Here is a 7,916-nt window from a genome sequence, read left to right as displayed (position 1 = left end):
CTCACTGATGTGGCCCTCAAATGAAAAGGAGAAAAACACTCCCCACATTCCCGTTGCACTCCAGAGCCTAGGGAAGCCCCATCTTGGCAGATTTTGTGTGCTCCATCCCTGTGGTTGGGCAGCAGGGGGTGGAGGGAGGAGTTGGAGTTCCAGCTCCCCAATGCTGGGGGGCCTTGAGCCTTGGGGACTGGTTCCAGTCAGACAAGGGCCGCATGTGGCCCCCAAGCCAAGATTCCCCACCCCTACCTTAAGGCTTTATCTCAGAATATTAACATAATCCACAACAGTTCATCACACAGAGCTGACCTCCGTGCTGCTGCCTCTCAGCCAGCCGGTCTCCTGATATTCATTCTGTAAGACCTCCAGCAATGCCAACTGCTGTTCGCATCTTCAGTTCCTTTTATAGACCTTTCTGGCCCCTGATTGGCTGGACCTTCCTGAAGCCATTGTAGCCTGCCTGGTGGACTTCTCTATGGCCATTTTCTGGGATGGAGTGTGGCAGGACCACTGGGTCTCCAGCAGAGCCATAGGTCCTGGTTTTCCTCATCACAGACACTGAGTGGCAAAGTGACTTGCCCTAGCTCTCACAGGAAATCTGTGGAGGAGCACATTTTAAAATCCTAGACTAGTACTCTCCAAATCATTGGGCCATCGTTCCTTAGGTTGGAGTCTATTAATAGGGATAATTAGATCAATACTTAAAACTTTTCTGGAATATTTTACTTCCCATTATATTGTGAGGTATAGTTGATAACTCCAAGGGTGCACCTGGCCTACAACACTCAGAAAAAACAAAGCTGTTGGGGGTGCTGAATGCTCTCTGGCAGCCCCCCAACAGCTACTCTCCTCCACTCTGTGCCAACCATTCACTGATGGCTCCACCAATCAGTCAACCTTTCCCCCTCCCTCACAGCCCCTCTTACCTGCCACAATCAGCTGTTCTAGGGTGTGCAGAAGGTGGTGAGGGAGTGAAGAGAAGAACAATAGCCAGGGATGCTTGGGGAAGGAGTAGAATGGGGCAGGGAGAGGCGGGGTGAGGATGGGGCTTTGGGGGAAGAGGTAGAGTAGAGATGGTGCTTGGAATGGAGCCGGGGGGAGCCCCTAGCATATTAGAAAGTCGGCACCTCTCTTATGAACTTACTTGTAATCAGGAATTGGTGATAATAATCAAGTATTTCCCTAGGAATTTCAGTGAAGTTTGTTAATCAGATGTTGTGTGAGCAGGGGCCAATGAAGAAAGATGCAAGGTTATTTAGCAAATAGCCAAAAAATGTCACTTTACTGAGTTTAATTTAGAGGAGCAACTTAGGGTAACATGTCCTAGCAATGGCATAGAGGGGGAGAACTGCAGTTCCTTTTCTGTCTCTTAAATCCACACGGCTCAGAATAGTAAACGTGGACAACATTACGCCATCACCATTTCAATCTCTGAAAACATTTCTAAGTTCCTACCACTTTCCAAATGTGCCACTGAGTTTGTTTGTCTTTCATCACCTTTCAGTCAGTAAACATCTTAACTAGAGATTGCATCTTGTAGAACAAGCACACGGTTAGCTCTTAAATTAATATCATCATTGTCTGCCCCCTCCCTTTTAGTATTCACAGGACTGAGTATCTTTACTATACATAAAATGGAGCCAGTTAAACCCAAAGTCTAGAGACACCTAAAGTTTGGCAGAAATAGTGGGCTGGGAAGGGTCCAAGTCTTTCAGTAACAGATATGGAAATGTCTTTTTTTTTTTCATTAGCATAGGATGATAGTTTGATACCTCATCCCAGGAAAAGGCATAGTCTCTAATTCCCACACATGAAATTGTAATCTTACCCCCTGGTTAGAATTGTGTTCCCAGAAATCAGAGACATGAATATTGGAACTGAAGAGCTGACACATACTCTAACAGCTAACAAGCATATCCTCTGTTATCACATAGCAGGGAATTCAATCTCACAATGCAGCTTCCAAAATCTAACTCATTATTAGCTGCACTTTTGAAAAATATTTTATATCCTCTCATGGAGTATGTCACTCACTACTGGACTGGCACCATCTGCTGGCCACCCTGGGGATTAGGTCATTGCCCCCGCCCACAATCTGCACTATGTCACTTGATCTCTGCACTTTGCGGCTGTGTCTAGACTGCATCCCTTTTCTGTAAAAGGGATGCAAATTAGACACATCGCAATTGCAAATGAAGCGGGGATTTAAATCCCCCCCTGCTTCATTTGGATAAAAATGGCTGCTGCTTTTTTCCGGCTCGGAGCTTTGCCGGAAAAAAGCGCCAGTCTAGACGCGGATCTTTTGGAAAATAAAGCCTTTTCCGAAAGATCCCATATCCCATTTTTTAAGAGGGATAAGGGATCTTTTGGAAAAGGCTTTATTTTCCGAAAGATCCGCATCTAGACTGGCGCTTTTTTCCGGCAAAGCTCCGAGCCGGAAAAAAGCAGCAGCCATTTTTATCCAAATGAAGCGGGGGAGATTTAAATCCCCGCTTCATTTGCAATTGCGATGTGTCTAATTTGCATCCCTTTTACAGAAAAGGGATGCAGTCTAGACACAGCCTGTCAGAAATCCCTCTCACAGTCTCAGGAATCACAACATCTTTGTGGCTCGGCCCTCTAGCTGTGTCAATGTCTGTGTTCCCCCTTCTAGGGGAGTTCAGCTCCTAGTCCTGTCACTTTCCCAGTGGAGACTGCAGTAACTTGTCCTGCCACTTCCTCAGTGATGAATGTAGGGAACCCAGGTTCACCCACTACTCCAGGTCCCAGCCCACAGACCCTGTGGACTGCAGCCTCAAATTCCTTTCCCTGGGCCACTTCACCAAGGCCCTTGCACCTTCTTTGCTCTTCCTCAGGACCTGCAGCTACCCAGCCAGGAACTCCTCTGGCTTCCCTGGTCTCTCCCAGAAGCAGGTTTGTCCAAGGTGCTGCAGATCTTGTCCCAGGCCTGCTCCAGACAGCTACTGATCCTGTTCAGCCATGAGGCTCTTTTTACCTGGTCCTGCTGGGCTCTGGTTGCCACTCTGGTAAGCCACTCTCCTATTGACCCTACAGGTCTTTTAACCCCTTATCTTTAGTGTGGGGCAAACACCTCATCACATATCCTAACATATTGAAATGAGTATGTCATTCAGAGTCACTGGCTCATTAATTAAAGTATCAATTTAACTACAAATAAAACTCCATGAAAAGGAACTAACCATTAATAATACTAGTATTTCTATGGTACCTAGGAGTCCAGCATGGGTCAGGACCCCAATATGCTGGATACTGTACCCATACATAATAAATAAGCAGCCCTTGACAAAAAAAGCTTATAATTTAAGTATGAGACAAAAAATAACAGATGCATACAAGCAGATTGGAGAGTAAAAGGAAAAATATGATTAGTTAACAATTGTTATTGTAGTTGTTGACCAGGTCTAATTCCTTTTTTTCTAGAAAAAATAGTGAATATCTCTATTGCTCAAAATATGCTCCCTTTATTAATTGTAAATCTTAATTCCAAGATCTCTTTACTGTTTCAACAATGAGGGCACATTATTATGGGTAAAAGGTGACAGGGTAATGAAAATACTCAAAACCCACATCATCCTGGCTACAGTTTATACTTTTGTAAAGGAGGAATGGTATTTAATTTCAAGCAGATGAAAAAAAGTAAGACTACATGGTTTTCATTTCCAAAATTCCTTCTCATTCTATACACTACATGTCTTTGCTTTCCAGAGATTTCTTCACATTATTTTTCCTTGGGGCCCTTTAAAACTACAATGCCTTTTGTTCCTTTCACCTGAAATTGGCTATGGTGCAGTGACTTGGTTTTTTTTTTTGCTTAGGCAATGACCAGGGTTGCCCTTAGAAGACACCCCTGTACTTTTAGGCAATGGAATACTTACTGCAAATTAGCATATATAACCTGTGCACGTGTATTACCCGCACCCGTGCATAACCCACGTTTTTTCCTGATTGTGTAAAAAAAGTCTTAGATAACCTGCGCACATGTATAGCCCACAGGAGATGAATTGCGGGTACTATTAATGAACAGCATCTGTAATGAATTCTTAATGAACCGCATCTGATGACGCCGAGCAGTAAGTATGCTACCACCCTATTGCTGGTATATAACCCCTTTGAACCGCACCATTTTACCATTTATTTATTCCTTTAGTAGTTTTAACTTGTAATGAATTTTTAAAAAGTATTTAAAACTTCTTAAAATGTTTTAAACATGCCTAAGTGCAAATCCTACACAGCCAATTTTAAATTGTGTGTTGTGACATATGCAAAGGACAATGGAAACAGAGCAGCAGAGAGAAAATATTCTGTCAGCAAAAAGTCTGCTCGGGAGTGGAGAAAGGAACAAGCAGAGATTGAGAAATTACACTTTAGGAAAAGAGTACGCCGTGGAAAGAAAGCCAAGTGGCCGAATCTGGAAGAAAATCTTTTGAAGTGGGATCGTGCACAGAGAGAGAACAAACGGGCAGTGTCAACAGTAGCCATACAGCTCAAGGCTCGACTTACGGCTATGGAACAGAAAATCTATTATTTTATTGGGGGCTCAGGAAATTGGGTGTACAAATTTATGCGGAGAAACAATCTGTCAGTTTGCCTTTTTACAGAAATCCTAAATCATCAGAAAAAGCCCAGTTCTCAAAAGGAGACCATCAATGTTCCAGCATAACCCATGATCTTACAAGTATGACCTTGGTTAGATGCTTTTAGATCTTTTCCAGCTGTTCAAAGCCAAGGTCTTAAATCTGTTATAGTTTATCACTGGTAAGTAAGTAAAGCTTACTCTTGTCACAACATCTAGCAAGTGGATGGAAGAAAACACATTTTAAAAATTGATTCTGTGATGTGGGAGGATTTTTAAATGCATTGAAAACAATGGGATGTCCTTCTAGCCTGGTTTTCATTTCCTACAGAGTATAATATGTGGATCTTTCTATCATGAAAGAGCTTGTTGCTCTCATGTAACTGAACATGCATAACTCTGCTAGTCTCTTTTCCAGACAATTCTCTTATATTATGTACAGAATGTATTTCATCTAAGCTCTCTAGGCTATGTTTTGTTGACAGTAAAAATGGCCTCTTCTGTACATCACATAAGTAAAATATCTGCATTAAGGTGTTATTGGCCTTGGATCTGAATTTTCCGGCTCAAGCCAGTTTTCAATATTAGCACAGCATTAGCTTTTAAAGCCAGGATTATGATTCATTTTTTCAAAATGGCAATATTTATGTTTATTACTTTCCTGAGGGGTACCTATGGGATAAGTCATATTTCTCTTTAAGTGTTTAGTGGTTGTGAATGATGCCAGGTTGACAATTAAAGTTTTCTATCTATAGCACATAGCAGCAATATAAACCTTTGTATACTGCACACACCAATATGACTCAATGTAATCACAGGCAGTTCAGCTTCCATATCTAACCACTCTGGGCAAAACAAGATATCAGTAAGATCCAATTCTTTGATGGGGTCCCCTGGTGCCTGGACTAAAACTGAAAACACAGGCACGTGGTTACATGGTGATAAGAGCGGTAAACATCATACCAAGAGAGATTTTTCTAGGTCCCCAGTCATCACAAAATTGAATTTCAGTTCATATAGTTCTGGCCCTGGATACAAGTTTGTGTCCTAAAGAAGGCAAGTTCCCTCATGATCTACAATACACAATTCTATCAATGGACATATTTGCATCTTGTCATTGTGAAGCACAACCACAAAATCCATCAAAACATGCCTTACTCAGCAGTTATCTGATGAACTTATTTAATAAGGACTAGCTAATTCGAGTCCTTTGCAACTTATCCTGGGACTATTTTTATTTTACACTACATAGTCATATCAGACAAGTGTATAGTCTCTATTGTAAGAATCAAGTATGGGGAAAAACATCAGACTCATGGAGTTTTGGGAGGTCAGGCATCATTAATTTTCCTCAGCAACTTTCAGGTGACAGCATATCAATGTACTAAATATTTTTTTCTTGCTCATGTAGGTGTTTAGAGCATCTCAAGAACACAAGTACATAGCAACTGAGTTGTGTTTTCTTATTTGTATGCATATGATTATCCGGTCAATGAAATTGAGAATAACTAGCCTATTGTAAACAATATAATCACTATCTGCACTCAGACTGCTAGTATCCAATGTCCTGGGAGATTAAACTGTACAGAGTAAAAAATGGCTTCTAATAATTTTGCTCACCATTTCAAAATAAATGGTGCATTCACCGTCTCTCATGTTATGTGGAGATTTATGTCCTCATTTTTGGTGGGCTGTCATGTAGAATTCTCCAGCAAGCAGCTATTTTAAAATGGGAAACAGGTAACTGAATTATGATGAACAGTTAGAAGAAATCCTCTTAATTTATAAGTTTAAAAACAAAATATTCTAGTACTTATGTGCCTCTGCTATTGTCTCCATACCTGAAAACACTTAATCTTATTTCTTGATTGTTCAAATTTACTTGAGGAGCAAATTCATGTATTAGTTAAAAATGCTTTTTCTTGTGAGTTTCTCAATTATTTTTGTATAACTGTCCAAGATTTAGTGTTGCCAGTCTTTTTTTAAATTATGCATGGCAGGTTTCTCTAGCATCAGACCAAATCTGAGACAGCTTTTCAAATAGTGTAAGTGAAATCTTTCATGGAGTTTTACTTTACTGTAATTTTCATTATTTAGATATGGCCATGTGTATTTATCAATATCCTGGCTGAGGGATTCGTTCCAGCATCTGTTCTCTGCCATGGAAATGTAAGACAAAGTTTGAGCTTACATTTAAAAATTGTTCAGTAGTGTACAGTTGACCAGAAAATGAAGTAGGAATGAAAGGAAGAATGTGCTCTTCCTGAACATGCAGACAGCCCTAAGCAAGCCCTGAGAGGGTATACTGCCTCTTTTCTTCTCTGTATGGGTACGACTAGACTACATGGCTTCGTCGACTGAGCCATGTAAAGTAGTTTACTCAGCATAGTCAATGAAGAGGGGATTTAAATAATCTCCGCGTCATTAAAATAAAGATGGCCGCCGTGCTGTGCCGACAATCAGCTGATCTGGCACAACACGGGAGTCTAGATGCAGTGCAATCGACAAGGGAAGCCTTTGTCGACCGCTCCGGTATGCCTTGTGAAAATGTTGATTTTTTCCCAATAAATGATGTTCATCTGTGTGTCTGACAGTTCTGTTCTTACTATAGTTTCAATTGGTTTGAAGGTACTGAAGTTAGACTCACTGGTCTGTAATTGCCAGGATCACCTCCAGAGCCCTTTTTACAAATTGTCATCACATTAGCTATCCTCCAGTCATTTGGTACAGAAGCTGATTTAAAGGGTAGGTTACAAACCATAGTTGTTAGTTCTGCAATTTCACATTTGAGTTTTCCAAACTCTTGGGTGAATGCTATCTGCTCCTGGTGACTTATTGATGTTTATCAATTTGTTCCAACTCTGATGACACCTCACACTGGAACAGTTCCTCAGATTTGCCACTTCTCTCCTACATCCTCAGCCATGAAAACTGATTCATTTAACTTTTCCATAATGATCTCATGATACCTAGCCCCCTTTACGGCGCAAGCCCAGAATAAAGCTAGGGATAGGAGCTTCCGTGCAGTTAACGCGAGGACCCCATCCCACACGGACTTGTGGCAGGGAGGGGGGGAAGCGAGGTGAATTCGTGACAGATGGTGGAGAATGTGGGCACTGGACCCACACCCCTGCGCTAAGGGGATTTTTGGTTGGGGAGTGTGAGAAGATTTGGGGGTTGTGTTTAGTATATATAAAAAGAAAAAAAATGGAGGTGGCTCAGCTATTAGACTGGCTGACCGAGCATCAGCGCCAGAATCACCAACAGCAAACGCAATTGATGCAGCAGTTAGCTGCTCAACAGCAAGAGAAGCAAAGGCAATTGG

This window comes from Pelodiscus sinensis, chromosome 8 (genome assembly GCF_052426305.1).
Source record: "Pelodiscus sinensis isolate ZL-2025 chromosome 8, ASM5242630v1, whole genome shotgun sequence".
Taxonomy (NCBI): Eukaryota; Metazoa; Chordata; order Testudines; family Trionychidae; genus Pelodiscus; species Pelodiscus sinensis.
The sequence above is the reverse complement of the archived record's forward strand: the minus strand, read 5'-3'. Positions refer to the sequence as shown.